A 16,862-nucleotide genomic window follows, 5' to 3' on the forward strand; every position below is an offset into this window, starting at 1 on the left:
ATGTGATTCATCTTTAAAGACATACTGCACTTTCTTCCATATAGCACAACCCTGAAAATACTTCGTATTCATGCAAATAAAGAGGTTCTCTCACTGGAAGTGACACTGGAAAATAAGCACCTCTTCTCTCTGGAGGAAAAACTGGAAGAAGTCCTGGTTGGACTTCTCAGGTTTTGTGCCACCTGCATAGGTATTTTCAAGGGTGGTTTTAACGAGACTACTTTTGCCTCACATACTGACTTGAGAGCCTAACTCCTCTGAGATGAGACCTGGCTGCCTTATTAGTCTTCATTGATCCACTAGTTCTACTAAACTTTCCTTTTACATAACACCTTGAAATTATATAATTCAAGGACAGAATCTTCTTCTATTGCCTTTCTTTTTGTCTTCTCTATGACTCACAAAATACTTGTGCATCTAAACAGAAATTACCCTTTCATTTAGAACACCTGTAACATACTGGAGGCTAAGCAGTTCAAATCTGATCCACAAATAAAAGCTTTTCGCACACCTTAGAGAACTGCACAAAGTGTTCTGTAGAATCAGTAGGACCACAATGCACTTGGTATTTAGCTGGCCTTGGAGAAAGGGTACTCACCTTAGAAAGCAGAGATTCTCTCCTACTGAAGCTATAAGGTTAAGTAATTGCTATATGTGAAAGGATTTGCTTTCCTCAGAAATTGAGACCTAGTTTTCAAACCCAACCCTTCTGTGACCTTGGAACAATTACTACCTGACCCCCATCTTTGAATTCAATGTCCTCATCAAATTAGAGAAAAGTCAAAGCAAGTAATATATATAGTTGTCTCCATTCTTGGCAAGGTGACTCTCTACTCTAGCTACCTCAAGTGAGTATATTAAAGTCAAACAACGTGTCAATATCAAGACAAGCTTACTAGGCCATTTAAGACTCTCCCATAGGGAAATTATGGTGTCACCACTATCTGTAACTATGGTCCTGGGATGAAAAGGAAGTAATATAGGAGAAAAAAAGCCAATTTGTGTCCATCATGTATTTCAAATCTAAGTAAAATTACCAAAATAACTCCTGGGGCTAATTTTAACTATATAGTGCAAAATAAATGCCCATTGTGTTAGCTTTGGGGGTATGTCCAGGTTAACAATATATTTCACAATCCCAGACACCCTTCAGAAGTTTTACTTTTAAGGATATATTTTTCTGGGCTGATGGATCTTCTAAGTTCCACTGTTAGAAGGCAAATCCTATTGGCAGGACAACCCCTTAAGCCTATGTTTCTTACTTAAAGGCTGGACACGAAAGTCGCACTTCACTTATCTCCTAATTCACCAAGGTTGCCTCCCACACTTGGGTCTCTAGATTTGATAGATGAATGCTTCATATGGCTCTGCCAAAGAGACTACCCACTCTGCCAAATGTCTGTGATCTAAAACCTCACAGAAGAGAAAGCCTCTTCATTCTACTTGCTGAGAAACACTTCAGTCCTGGAAATTTAAGAAGTATAAGAATTCAGCCAAGACCCTAGAGCACAGCCACAGTTGGATGGAGAGCAGGAGAATATTTCTCCCTTAGTTATGACTTTAAAGGAATCAATAAAAACAAAGGCATGCATGAGATTGCATCCAATTCAGAGGAAACAGAGTTGGAGCAAGACATTGGGAATCATGGCCAACACAGGCAAAGGGTGATAGCCTTTCATGTGAATATACCCTCATCTATCCACACACAACAGGTAGGCTTAACCTACCAACTCCTTCCCATGGTAATCCCTCATGATGGATCAGTTCTCATCCTCTCATTTACATTTGGGCTGTGGCACAGCATCAAAAAAAAAAAAAAAAAAAGCAATTACTTGTGTATAGGCACAAAACTAGTTTTAGTGGTAAAAAATGGAATAGAATTCTATCTCTCCTGTATGCAACTTTGTCGGTAGCTATGTGTGTGATGGGGTCTTAAATTATTCTGATTTCCCCCATAAACAATTTTTTTCCAGAAACATGCCAAGTTGTGAGCAATGACAGGAGTTATAGGAGTCATTCATTTCATTCTCAGGACAGACAAAGAAAGAGGTACCTAAATTAAAAACAAACAAACAAACAAAAAAAAAAACCTTAGAATTATCTAGTCTTTTCCACCGGGAACAGATATCCATGATGATTTATGTCAGCTCCCTTCCCACAGTCATGTCTCCCATTTATAATTGCTAAATAAGCCAGGTTCATGACGTTTCCCCATTTGGGTCCCCTGTTTGAATTTATTAATAAATACTCATTCCTCCAAATGTTCTAGTTGAATACACAAAATATTCACTTCAGCACAGAGTGTATAAATTCAGGGCCAGAGGAGGTGTGTGGCATACTGCATAAAGGCACTAATTCAGGATCAGCTTGTAGAGGTATGGATAGAGCTCAGCAGTATGCTTGCCTTGGAACCTTGAGGACCTTAGTTTTTCCTCTTTGAATATGTTCCCTGATCATCAAATTGGGGGAAAATAGATTTCTCATGTTCCTCTCATGGATAAGTGGAAAACCATATGAAATCACAGATAGACTTTTTAAAAAACTTTTCATGATCCTCACTTTGAGAATAAAGGGGAAAAGCTATAATATCAGGCAAGTGCTTAAAGAAATTACAAGGAAATCCAGGGCCAGGTGAAATGGACTCTAGTTCCAATATTTCCATCAGCTTGCTCACACGTCTCCTCTGGAAACTCTATCCATAAAATCAGAGGCTGAATGGTCTTTTATGTCTCCCTCAGTTCTATTTCTGGGTTATTGAATCTCTGCACCAAATTATTAAGAATACTGTCATTGTAGCTTGAATTTAAATATACTTATATCAGTACTTCGGAGAAGGCGATGGCACCCCACTCCAGTATTCTTGCCTGGAAAATCCCATGGACGGAGGAGCCTGGTAGGCTGCAGTTCACGGGGTCGCTAAGAGTCGGACACGACTGAGTGACTTCACTTTCACTTTTCACTTTCATGCATTGGAGAAGGAAATGGCAACCCACTCCAGTGTTCTTGCCTGGAGACTCCCAAGGATGTGGGGGGCGGGGGGGGGGGGGGGGCGCCTCGTGGGCTGCCATCTCTGGGGTCGCACAGAGTCGGACATGACTGAAGCGACTTAGCAGCAGCAGCATATCAGTACTTGAATTGGGCCTTTGGCTGCCTTCAGAGCCAGAATTCAGCCACTGTATCTGTTACTGTTTAGTCACTAAGTCATGTCCGACTCATTGAGACCCCCTGGACTGTAGCCTGCCAGGCTCCTGTGTCCATGGGATTTCCCAGGCCTGAATACAGGAGTAGGTTGCCATTTCCTTCTCCAGGGGATCTTCCCAATCCAGGAATTGAAGCTGGGTCCCCTGCAGTGCAGGCAGATTTTTTACCACTGAGTCACCTGGGGAACCCAAAATTTGGTGTATATATAACAACTAAAAACAATGTGGGACCCTAAATTGGATCTCAGAACAACAAAAAGATAATTAATGAAAAGAAATGGTGAAATATGAATAAAGTTCATGGTTGGTAGGAATAAGGGTCCAATGATATGATTTTTGGATAGGTATACTGTATTATTAAGTAAAATGTTAACATTAAAAGCTGGATGAAATATTCATGAGAACTTTCTGTACTATCTTTGGAACTCTTCTATAAGTCTAACATTATTTCAAAATAAAAAGTAAAAACACTGTATTTCATAGGAGTCACCTCAGGTACATGTTGAAAATGCAAAATTCTCCAATTTCAGGGCATGAAAATAGTAGTCCTGGAGCAGGGTCCAAGAATCTGCATTCTAATTGGCACACAAGAAGATTCTAATGCAAATTTCTCAGGGATCATACTTGGAGAAACTCTGGTCTGAAACAAATACTGCTTCAGAGTAAAATAAGTGATGATTAGAGGTGAGTAAATGGAAAATACAACCTGAGACTCTTGTGTAAGATCTAGATTTTTTTTCATTTTTTGAACAGATTTTACTAAAGGTCTTTATAGACCAACATGCAGACTCTCCAGATCCAGCTGTCAAGGAGACCCTGTTATGCCAGGCATACTGCTGGGGCGGAGCAGGCAACTCTGGCTTCCTATCCTTCTGTTCTGAGACAGAGGTGGTTGGCAGTGTCTCAATTCTGGGTCCACAATGCTCACATGGTCAGGCAGGGCCTTCTTTAAGGCCAGTCTTACCAGTTAGGTCTCAGGACAGCATGATCTTCACTTGATGCCCAATGCACCCTGTCTTAGCATGACATGGTACATGATGACATCAACACAGCAGTTAACAAGGTCCCCACTGTGGATCATTAGGCCATCCACAGTCTTCATGGATTTAACCTTCTGTCCACAGAATTTCCCAATCACCGTGACCTCCGAGTCTCTGGCCCCACTCTCCATGACGAACAGAGCACACCATAGCAGGCCCTCCAGATAGCACGTTTGTAATGCAGAGACTTTGCCTGGGCAGCAGCATACAGATCTCTTGTGGCTGCCATTGTAGGATACCTCCACCAGCTTATGTATAAATTTAGGAAAGTTATTAATCTGCTGGGACTCAGATTCCTCAATTATAAAAGAAGGTGAACCTATGGAATTCTAATGATCATCCCTGTATAGTACATAAAAGGAAAGGACAAGGGTTTCTGCAGCATCACTCCCATGCATGCAAGAGTCTGATCCTGCAGTGAGTTAAACACAGTCACAAAGCAGACACAACCATGTTGAAAATACACAGTCACTGTGACAATGCCAGCAGCGAGGGACGTTAGGTTTTGCATTTGCTTTTGAATTTGCTTTATTGAATCAAGAAGCAGACACTGTAGTTGTGATAGCATGCCCTTTTGCTTTGTGAAACAGAAATCCTCTCTGCCATCTGTGAAGACTCTGGGGAAAGGAAGTGAGGTCTCTGGCTCCAGGCCTTTCATTAGAGCACAGTTTTGTACCAGATGAGGCCACAGACTCAGAACTACCATGTCTCTGCAGAGACCCTGCCTCGGATATGAAGAAAGATGGATTTCAGTCAGCTCAGAGCAACTGAATTTAGAAGTGGCACTGACTAGAATCTTGGGATTGCCTCTGGCTTCTTGCTAGATTGGCTATCTCTGCTAAGTATGTGTGCACATACACATTAGCATGTGTGCAAACCTTTCAATTCAGAGGGAATATGGTATTTATCTGAACAAAAATTCCTATAGGGAAGGAAATATGCCAACCTCATCTCATTCCAATTCTGTTGACCTAACTCAACAGTTAAGAGGGGGCTCAAGTGGTAAAGAATCTGCCTGCAATGCAGGAGATCAGGGTTCAGTCCCTGGGATGGGAAGATTCCCTGGAGGAGGAAATGCAGCCCCCTCCAGTATTCTTGCCTAGAAAATCCCATGGACAGAGGAGGCTGGTGGGCTACAGTCCATGGGATTACAAAGAGTGAGACACAACTGAGGGACTAACACACACATAGCACACATGAATTACATCTAAGTTTTGTTTTCCCATACAGAAAGGAGATCAAAAGAACATATGACACTAAAATCTTCAGAGTACAAATATGCTATGTGTTATTAAAGAACATGATTGTATAGCATACTTAACTTTATGTACCTTTCGTTTTTTCTTTTCTGAAAAAAGCTAATAACACCTGCAAAATTTTGTTTGAATCTTGACAAAAATTCTATAAATTTTAATTTATGTTAAATTACCCATATATATATATGAAAAAGGAAAGTGAGCTTAAACATCTAAATTTCTCAGTTTAGACATTAATCATAGTTAAGTGCAAGAGCTGACATTTGAATCCAGATTCAACAACTTGAAAACTCACACATCCATTAGGATGACTCTAGGCAAACAACTGTTAAGTCCATGAACTCCATAACTTCATGAAAGCCAAAATGAATTTATGTCTCTAAAGCATAAAAAGCAGATAACATTGGATAGGGGAGGACCGTTGATCTTTTTCATATCTGTCCATGGGTTTTTCAGCGTGATAATTTGTGATTAAGGCGATGGCACCCCACTCCAGTACTCTTGCCTGGAAAATCCCATGGACGGAGGAGCCTGGTAGGCTGCAGTCCATGGGGTCGCAAAGAGTCGGACATGACTGAGCGACTTCACTTTCACTTTCATGCATTGGAGAAGGAAATGGCAACCCACTCCAGTGTTCTTGCCTGGAGAATCCCAGGGATGGGGGAGCCTGGTGGGAGGCCATCTATGGGGTCGCACAGAGTCGGACACGACCGAAGCAACTTAGCAGCAGCAGCAGCAGCAGCATGGATTCCTATGAATGAAATGTATTTGCTGAGTAGAAACAGTTCCTATGACATCTGGAAATCAAGCTCTACCTCAAGGTAAAGTACAATGAACTGAAAAGATTTCTATTTATTCCAGATATATTGGTCTTCTGGATTAGGAATTAGAGATGACAAAGTAGGAAGAACTGAGCAAGTTAACAAAGTGCAGGACAGGGGTATAACTGAATCAGGAGTTTGGTTTTCCTTTAGGTTTGCTCTGTTTTATTTTGTGTATATCAAGAAAAGAGCATGTTATTTGTCTTGCCAGGACCACTGTTTATTATTGTGCAAGTTTTCTGTCTCCCAACACTAGAGGGCACGTTCCTGATCCCTCTGTGTGTGTGTGTATCAGTCACTTGGTCACGTCTGACTCTTTGAGACCCCATGGCCTGTAACCCACCAGGCTTCTCTGTCCATGGAATTCTCCAGGCAAGAATACTGGAGTGGGTAGCCATCCCTTCTCCAGGAATCTTCCCAACCCAGGGATTAAACCGGGGCCCCCACCTGCATTGCAGACAAAGTCTTTACTGGTTGAGCCACCAGGGAAGTGCCAATCCCTGTATTTATGTGCTGAGGTACCACTGTAATTTTCAAGCAGATGGCAATAAAAGAACTTGAGAAAGTCTACATTGAAAATACTTGCTCAAGTTTACTTTCTTGACATCTGCTCTCAAATTAGTATACTACCATACTATTATTTGTGATGCTACATTTTTAAATGTAGACACTTCCGGATTTTAAGCTATATTACAAAGCTGTAGTAATCAAAACAATATGGTTCTGGCATAAAAACAGACAAATAGGTCATTGGGTCAGAACAGAGAGCCCAGACATAAATCCATGCATATATGGTCAGTTCATTTTGGACAGTGGTGCCAAGAACATCCAATAAGAAAGGGATAACTTTCTTCAATAAAATGCTGTTGAGAAACTTGATAGTCACATGCAAAGAAACAAAACTGGACACTTACTTTATACTACTCACAAAACTTAACCCTAAATGGATCAAAGACTTAAATGTAAGACCTAGAACCATAAAAATTCTAGAAGAAAACAGAAAAAAAAAAAAAAGTTTCCTTGGCAATGATTTCTTGGATAACACACCAAAAGCATAGGCAACTATTAAAATGAGTGAGTGAGAGTGTATCAAACTAAAAAGTTTCTGCAGAGCAAAGTAAACAATAAATCAAAAGACAACCTACAGAAGGGGATATGATACTTGCAAAATATACATTTAAAAGGGTTTAATGGCCAAAATATATAAAGAACTCATACAACTCAATAGCAAAAACAAACAAAAAATGGGCAAAGGACCCAAACAGACATTTTTCCAAAGGCATTCAAATGGGCAATAGATATATAAAAGGGGGCTCAGCATCACAAATCATCAGTGAAATGTAACTCAAAAGCATCATAATATATCACTTCACACCTGTTAAGATATAAAGTGAAAATGAAAGTGTTAGTCATTCAGTTGGGTCTGACTCTTTGTGACCCAAAAGGGTGTAGCCCACCAGGCTCCTCTGTCAATGGGATTCTCCAGGCAAGAATACTGGAGTGGGTTGCCATTCCCTTCTCCAAGGGATCGTCCTGACCCAGGGATCAAACCCAGGTCTCCCACACTGCAGGCAGATTCTTTACCATCTAAACCACCAGGGAAGCCAGCTATTTATCAAACAGACAAGACATAACAAATATTGGTGAGGATGTAGGGAAAAGAGGATCTTACATACTGTTGGTGGTAATGTAAATTGGTACAACCATTCTGGAAAACAGTATGGCTACTCCTCAAAAACTTAAAGAACTACCATATGATCCATCAGTCTTGCTCCTTGGTATATATTGGGCTTCCCTCATAGCTCAGTTGGTAAATAATCTGCCTGCAATGCAGGAGACCCAGGTTCGATTACTGGGTCAGGAAGATCCCCTGGAGAAGGAAATGGCAACCCACCTAGAGAATTCTTTCCTGGAGAACTCCATGGACAAAGGAGCCTCACAGGCTACAGTCCATGGGTTCATAAGAGTTGCACATGACTTAGCAACTAAACCACCACCATATATCTAAAGGAATCGAAATCAGTATCTTGGAGAGATATCTGCACACCCATGTTCATTGCAGCATTATTCCTAATAGCTAAGACACTAAAGCAACCTAAATGTCCACTAAAAGATGAATAGATAAGAAAGACGTGAGATGTATACAGACAGTCCCCAACTTATAATGGTTTAGCTTATATTTTTCAGTTTTACAATGCTGTGAAAGTAATATGTATTCACTGGAAACATACTTCAAATTTTGAATTTTAACCTTTTCCTGGGCTAGTAATATACTGTAGGGTGCCTCTAGTGGTAGAGAACCCACCTGCTGATGCAGGAGACTTGAAAAGAAGTAGGTTCATTCCTGGGTTGGGAAGATCCCCTGGAGGAAGGCACGCAGCCCACTCTGGTATTCTTGCCTAGAGAATCCCTTAGACAGAGGAGGCTACTGTCCATGGGACTGCAAAGAGACAGACATGACTGAAGCTACTTGGCATGCACACGTTCTTGTGATACTGGGCAGTGGCAGCGAGCCAGCCATGGAGAGTAAACACCCTCCTCATATTTACAGTGGTTTTGTACTCTCACAAGCATTCTGTTTTTCATTTTCATTATAGTGTTCAACAAACTACATAAGATATTCAACACTTTACTATAGAAGAGACTTTGTGTTAGGTGATTTTGCCCAGCTGTAGGTTAATGTAAGTGTTCTGAGCACAGTTAATGTAGGCTAGGTTAAGCTGTGATGTTTGATAGGTTAGTTGTAACAAACATATTTTTACTTATGGTACTTTCTTTTTTTTTTCTATAAGTTTCATTTTATTTTATTTCATTTTATTTTATTTTATTTATTTATTTTTATCTAATAGTACTTTATTTTGAAGACTGCTGGGTGTTTTTTTATTTATTTATTTTTTTAATTTTATTTTATTTTTAAACTTTACATAATTGTATTAGTTTTGCCAAATATCAAAATGAATCCGCCACAGGTATACATGTGTTCCCCATCCTGAACCCTCCTCCTTCCTCCCTCCCCATACCATCCCTCTGGGTCGTCCCAGTGCACCAGCCCCAAGCATCCAGTATCATGCATCGAACCTGATGATGGGTTTATCAGAATATAAACCGACTTTAAGTGGAGGAACACCTGCATATAATACACGATTTCTCTCTATATATATCCTATATCTTTCTGTATATATATCCTATATCTTATGTCTTATATTGCATATATCATATATATGTAGTAGAATATTATTCAGCCATAAAAACAGAAATTTTGTCATTTGCAACAACATGGATGGACCTGGCATACATTATGCTAAGTAAAATACGCCACTCAAAGAAAGGCTAATGCCTTATAATATCACTTACATGTGGAATCAAAAAGTATCACATACATGTGGAAACTGTAAAAAAAAAAAAAAAGAGAGAGAGAGAGACAGAAAGAGAAAGAAAAGAAAAAAAAAAAAGCCAATTTCATAGAAACAGAAAATACCTTTGTGGTTGCCAAGGACTGAAGTAGAGGAAGAAATGTGGGGATGCAGATCAAAGGGTACAAACCTTAAATTATGAGAATAATTTCTGAGTACCTAATGTACAGCATCTTGAATATAGTTAATATAGCAGTTTATAATGAAAGTTGCTAAAAGTAGATTTTAAGCATTTTTAACACACACACATACACACACAGAGTTAACTATGTGAGGTGATGAATTTATTAATTATCTTGATCTTGGTGATTATTCCACAATGTATATAAAATCATCACACTGTATACTTTGAATATGTACAATTATATTTGTCAATCATTGTTCACTAAAGATGGAAAATGTTTACCATCAGATACAGGTGTTCTGTTTTACCTTAAAATCACAAAGAGAGGAAAAGGAAAGAATCATCTGAAGGCTATTGGAAGTCACAGCATAAAATCCAGCATTGTTGTAAGTAAGATACTCAGTCATGAAAAAAAAAAAAAAAATCCAGCGATAGCAGGGAAATGATGATGTGCTCAGCACACTTCTTGCTTTCTCCCCCTGTCTTCCATCTCACTTGAGTTCCACACACATTTAGAAAGCTCATAATTTTGGATCAGTTCTATAGTGCTCTCTCTGCTTCTCAGATCAAGTAGGCCAACATCACTGGAGAAATTAAATTTACTGGAGAATTCCTCAGTGTTTCCCTCCAGAAACTGCTTCCTCTTTATATCATGCTTCCTTTTTAACCTTTTATTTATGTATATTCAACCAGTTTGATAAACCTTCACCTGCCTGAAACACAGCTTATCTAAATTCACATTCTCCCCCATGCAAATTGTTTTTTTTTTCCTATAAATATTCTAGATGTCATATGGTGGTACCACAAAGTTGTAAATCTAAGATTCGTCCCTTACTCTCCTCATTCTCTCATCTTTATATACAGCATAATTATTCTTCTAATCAGTCATTAGAAATCATAATGATTTTGTCTTATAAATGTTTCTTGAATCTGATTTTTGTACCTCTAATGTCTTTCATGGCTACTCTATTTTTTTTATATCAATCCTCTTTTGAATAGCCTCCTAATAATGTGATTATCTCTTGTGCTGTTTTTCTTTTTTTTCCCTAACCATTCTTCTACATGGTCCCAGAGGTATTTTTATAAAATGAAAACCTGAACACATTGAAGCTTTGCCTAACATGCTTTGCTGGATACCAAGTGACCAACTTTTCCAACTTCATCTCTCCCTTGAGCTCCACACCTGCTTAAAACAACTCATTCTTGGCCTTTTCTTTAAAGCTTCAGAAAAATCCAAATCTATGGGTAATTCTTTACACATAGCTCCATAACTCTGCTCATGTTATCTCCTTTTAATGAAATGTACTTTAACTCTGCCCTTTTCTCTATGATAATTCTTCACCTAACTTTACTTTCACTTCAGAACTTATCTCAGCCATTAGCTTTTCCAGGAAGACTTCTGTAAGCAGCATTGTTACCAGACTAAGTTAGTGGCTGTGAAAGAGACCTTACTGCCTGAAAAGTCAAAAACATTAAGTATATGGCCCTTTTAAGAAAGTCTGTCAACCTCTATCTTGGAGAAAAGTAATTATTTCACTCACTTTTTTCATCCCATCACATTATCAAGAAATTTTCATACTGCAGGAGTTTGATATTTGTCTAGTAAATTCTATCAAATTAATAAAGGTGGTTCTGAAGTTACTTGATCTATCAATTAATTATTCAGTTCAGTCGCTCAGTCATGTCTGACTCTTTGTGACCCCATGGACTGCAGCACACCAGGCTTTTCTGTCAATCACCAACTCCCTGGGCCTACTCAAACTCATGTCCATCATGTCGGTGATGCTATCCAATTGTCTCATCCTGTGATCCCCTTCTCCTCCTGCCTTCAATCTTTCCCAGCATCAGGGTCTTTTCCAATGAGTCGGTTCTTCTCATCAGGTAGCCAAAGTTTTGGAGTTTCAGCTTCAGAATCAGTTCTTCCAATGAATATTCAGGACTGATCTCTTCTAGGATGGACTGGTTGGATCTCCTTGCAGTCCAAGGGACTCTCAAGAGTCTTCTCCAACACCACAGTTCAAAAGCATCAATTCTTCAGCACTCAGCTTTCATATATAGTCCAACTCTCATATCCATAAAAGACTCCTGGAAAAAACCATAGCTTTGACTAGACGGACCTTTGTTGATTAAGTAATGTCTCTGCTTTTTAATATGCTGTCTAGGTTGGTCATAGCTTGATTTACCAATGAAAATTGTGTAATAGTCAAATCATGATGTCAAAAATTTAATGTAACTCTAATGACAGAAGGGCCCTCTGTACGTATTTTAGCAGTTTCTCCTTAGGAAATCAATTTTAGACATTATTTTTAGTGACATTAAGTATCTTCTAACAATTGGTTATGTAGGTCCTTTAATTCTCTCTCTCTTTCCCTTCCTCACTCACTCTCTTTCCTAGAAGAGGATTTAACTTAGGTGCAGGTCTTGTTCTTGATTTTCTGGTAAAAAAGATGAATGCACAATGACTATTGCATTTTATTCATAACTGCATTCAAATCATCTGGATTTCCCCTAGACTGGCTTAATGGAAATGATTCAGAGGGGAAGTTAATTGATTTTCTGTAATAACTGATTCAACAAGTAGTTTCTGAGTAACAGCAAATAATATAGACATCCTCCTAAGCATTGCTGGTTACACAACTCTGGTAAGAAACTGTATCCTATTATCATAAAGACTCTCCACCAGTGATGAAACTGATTCATACATACAAGCCCATGAGGTTTCAAAAATATACCACATGGCCCTCAGCAAACAAAAGATCATATGGCTGTTAGGAGTCTCTGGTTCTGTGTAAGAAAGTAATCACACACTACTTTATCTCTTCTACTAAATGTGGCTAAAAAATCTGGGCAAATGCATGCAGCAGTTATTTCTTAACTGGTGGCTCAGCTGGTAAAGAACCTGCCTGCCAAAGCAGTAGACACAAAAGACATGGGTTCAATCCCTGGGTCAGGAAGATCCCCTGGATAGTGAAATGGAAATCCACTCCAGTATTCTTGCCTGGAAAATTTCATGGACAGAGGAGCCTGGTGGGCTATAGCCCATGCGGGTGCAAAGAGTCAAACACAACTGAGGGCACACGCACGCAATGAGGTATAATTGATATGCAAAAACACTGCACATGTTTAATCCCATAATTAAATGAGTTTGCATATAAGCATACACCTATGAAACCATTTCCACAATCAAAGTAATGGACATATCCATTACCCCTAAAGTTTGTGCCCCACCTTCTTTTTTGGAACACTTCACATGAGATCTACCCTTTTACCAAAATTTAAGTGGACAGCACAGTATTGCTAATTATGTTGTACAGCAGGTCTCTAGAACTTACTCATCTTGAATAACTGAAATTTTACATCAACTGAACATCTCTTCACTTACCCCCCTCCTCAACCCTTGGTGAGCAGTTTTCTTTGTTTCATGCAGTGGTTACTGAAGATTCTAACAAGTCAAAGTGGCAGACAGACTGAGGAAGGAGAGCACGATTTCCAGTACCACCCAACTGGAAGTAAAACTGCCACACTCATTTTCCTCCTGCATCATCCCCATATCTAAATTCAATATGGCTCAAAATTGGGAAGTGGGAACTAATTGGATCAAGAGAGATCCCAGAGAAAACCTCTAGGAGTGACTTAAGGAGTGGGAAAGGAGAGTAGAAACCTACTGTTTTTTCAATTCTCTGTTCTCTTTTGTCCTGGCCCCCCAACAATCTCATAGCAATTGGCAGCAGTGACAATAAGAGGAGCCACAGGACCCAAAACTCCAAGGGAAGACTATTGTCCTCTCTGGTTAAAGGAACTGTGGTCCTAAGAGTGAGTGATTTTTTTCCCCTCTATCCTTCCACTGCCTGGTCCTAAACAGTGATGCTTTTGCCAGAATTGCATGGTAGAATAGAAGAACTAGTCTCAGCTTTCTGGCCAGATTGAGAAGAAAACCCCAGGAAAACAAAAAGTACTGGGGAGGTTGTAGAGAGGAAAAAGCTCAGAAAGAGTCTTCATAATATGGGTGTTTATGAACTGCTAGACTTAAACTAGATTGAACATGTATGGATCTGACTCTAGACAGCAAAGACTTTGAGAACTAAATTATAGTGGGACAAATGCCCTACTAGGAAGCTGCTATAAAGCACAGGAAGCTCAGCTCAGTGCTCTGTGATGACCTAGAGGTGGGGGGGATGAGGGGAGGGGATGGGATGGGAGGGAGGTCCAAGAGGGAGGGAATATATGTGTACCTATGGCTGATTTACTTCATTGTACAGCAGAAACCAACACAACATTGTAAAGCAATTACCTTCCAATAAAAATAAATTCCCCACTAGGTGGCACACATGAAGGACAGGTCCAAGTAACACTGCAGAGGCTTTGACCACAGAACTGACACTGAGATTCAGTTCAGTTGCTCAGTCATGTCCAACTCTTTGCAACCCCATGAACCGCAGCACGACAGGCCTCCCTGTCCATCATCAACTCCCAGAGTTCACTCAAACTCATGTCTACTGAGTCAGTGATGCCATCCAACCATCTCAGCCTCTGTTGTCCCCTTCTCCTCCTGCCTTCAATCTTTCCCAGCATCAGGGTCTTTTCCAATGAGTTGATTTTTTTGCATCAGGTGGCCAAAATATTGGCGCTTCAGCTTCAGCATCAGTCCTTCCAATGAATATTTACGATTGATTTCCTTTAGAATGGACTGGTTGGATCTCCTTGCAGTCCAAGGGACTCTCAAGAGTCTTCTCCAACACCACAGTTCAAAAGCATCAATTCTTTGGCACTCAGCTTTCTTTATAATCCAACTCTCACATCTATACATGGCTACTGGAAAAACCACAGCTTTGACTAGACAGACCTTTATTGGTAAAGTAATATCTCTGCTTTTTTAATATGCGGTCTAGGTTGGTCATAACTTTTCTTCCAAGGAGCAAGCATCTTTTAATTTCATGGCTGCACTCACAATATGCAGTGATTTTGGAGCCCCAAAAAATAAAGTCAGCCACTGTTTCCACTGTTTCCCCATCCATTTGCCACGAAGTGATGGCACTGAGATGACTGTCCATATATAACTGCTCAAGACTTGTGGCCTAAACCCAAGCAGACTGAATACATGCTACAACAAAAGTGATGAAATTCTTTGAAGGGTTTAAATAAGAACTATATTCATAAAATAAAATTTAAGAAGTCTAGAATACAAGGCAAAATTACATGGTATTTAAATAATCAGGAGAACCTCACTTCATGTGGAAAAAGACAATTAAGAAATACCAATCCCAGATGACCCAGATATTGTAATTGTCTGACAGACTTTAAAGTAACTCCAAGTAATTGTGAACACTCTTGAAATGACTGGAAGCTTTAAAAGTTTAAAAAAAGAAATAGAAGATGTAAAGGAGAACAAAATAGAAATGAAAAAGAGAATGACTAAAGTATCATTAAATTCACTAAATGGGCAAATCTCAGGATGAAGATGACAGAGGGAATAGTTTTAAAATGTAAAGCTCAATAAAAATGAGCTAATGTGAAAAACAGAGGAAAATGTCTGGGAAATAGTTAAGACAGCCTCAGTTACTTGTGGAGCAATGCCAAAGAGTCAAATATTCATGTCAAAGAACCAGAGTAAGATGAAAAAAGTACAGCATAATAAAAATATTTGGAGACATAATGACCGAAAAGTTCCTAAATTTGAAGGAAAACTTATAAACCTACAAATTCAATAATCTCAGAATATACAAAACAGGATAAACATGAAGAAATCCATCCCAGGACAAATCACAATCAAACACTACAAACTAAACACAAAGAAAAATATGGAAAGTGGAGTAAAATTATGCATTACTTATAGATGAACTGAAGTTCAAATAGCTGCATGTTTCTCATTAGAAACCATGGAGCCAAGAAGAATAATAGAACAATATATTTCAAGTGCTAAAAGAAAATGACTGCAAAACCAGAATTCTGTATTCAGAAAAAAATATCTTCCATGAATGAAAACAAAGAGATTCTCAGATGAAACAAAATTTTTAATAAACCATTGTTCTAAATAAAATAATTGCTACAGGAATCTCTTCAAGGGACATGATATAAGAAGGAAACCTGGAATATCAGGCATGAATAGAGAGCAACAGATGTGGTAAATATATGATTAATATACTTATTATAATTATTATATAATTAATTAATAATTATTATATAATTATTATACTTATAATCAATAAGTAAATATATGATTAATATACTTAATATAATTAATTATATTATGCTTCTATTGGTTTTTCATCTGTGTCCTCAGTCACTTATTTTTTATCAAAATATAGTTGATGTACAGTATTAGTTTCAGGTGTACAATGTAGTTTTTGACAATCAAATACACCGTGAAAAGATTTCCACAGTAAGTCTAATAGACGTTTGTTAACATACAAAAGTACTGTTGACTGCATTCTTTGTGCTATATCACACCCCCGTGATTAGTTTATTTTATATCTGAAAACATGTATCGCCATTCTCTTCACCTCTTTTGCCAACCCTACCCCACTCCTCTGGCGACCACTAGTTGGGTCTGTGTATCTGTGAGTTTGTTTCTGTTTTGCTTTGTTTGCTTTGTTTTGTTTTTCAGACTCCACATGTAATTGAAATCATACAATATTTGTCTTTCTCTGTCTGATTTATTTCACTTAGCATAATACCCCCTAGGTCAGCAATTCTACTTTCAGGTGTTTTTCCAAAGAAAACAAAAACATTAGTTTAAAAGCATACATACACTCACCCTACATTCATTGTAATATTATTTATAAGTCAAGATATGGAAGCAATATAAATGCCTATTAATAGATGGATGGACAAAGATGAGAGATACTTATATATAACTCAGGCATAAAAAAGAATGAAATCTTACCATTCGCAACAATATGTATGGACCCAGAGGGTACTTTTAAATAATATGTTGAACTGCTGAACATCAAAATTATGGTTTAAAGAGGTTTTAAATGGCTGTATATATAATACATAAGAAAACTGCAA

The 16,862-nt window shown here is 38.6% G+C and overlaps 1 pseudogene; it reads right to left on the reverse strand.

Moving 5' to 3' along the window:
- Nucleotides 1-3,811: 3,811 nt before the first annotated feature.
- LOC102408228 lies at nucleotides 3,812-4,643 on the reverse strand (annotated as a pseudogene).
- Between the last annotated feature and the right edge of the window lie 12,219 nt (nucleotides 4,644-16,862).

Source organism: Bubalus bubalis, chromosome 9 (genome assembly GCF_019923935.1).
Source record: "Bubalus bubalis isolate 160015118507 breed Murrah chromosome 9, NDDB_SH_1, whole genome shotgun sequence".
NCBI lineage: Eukaryota > Metazoa > Chordata > Mammalia > Artiodactyla > Bovidae > Bubalus > Bubalus bubalis.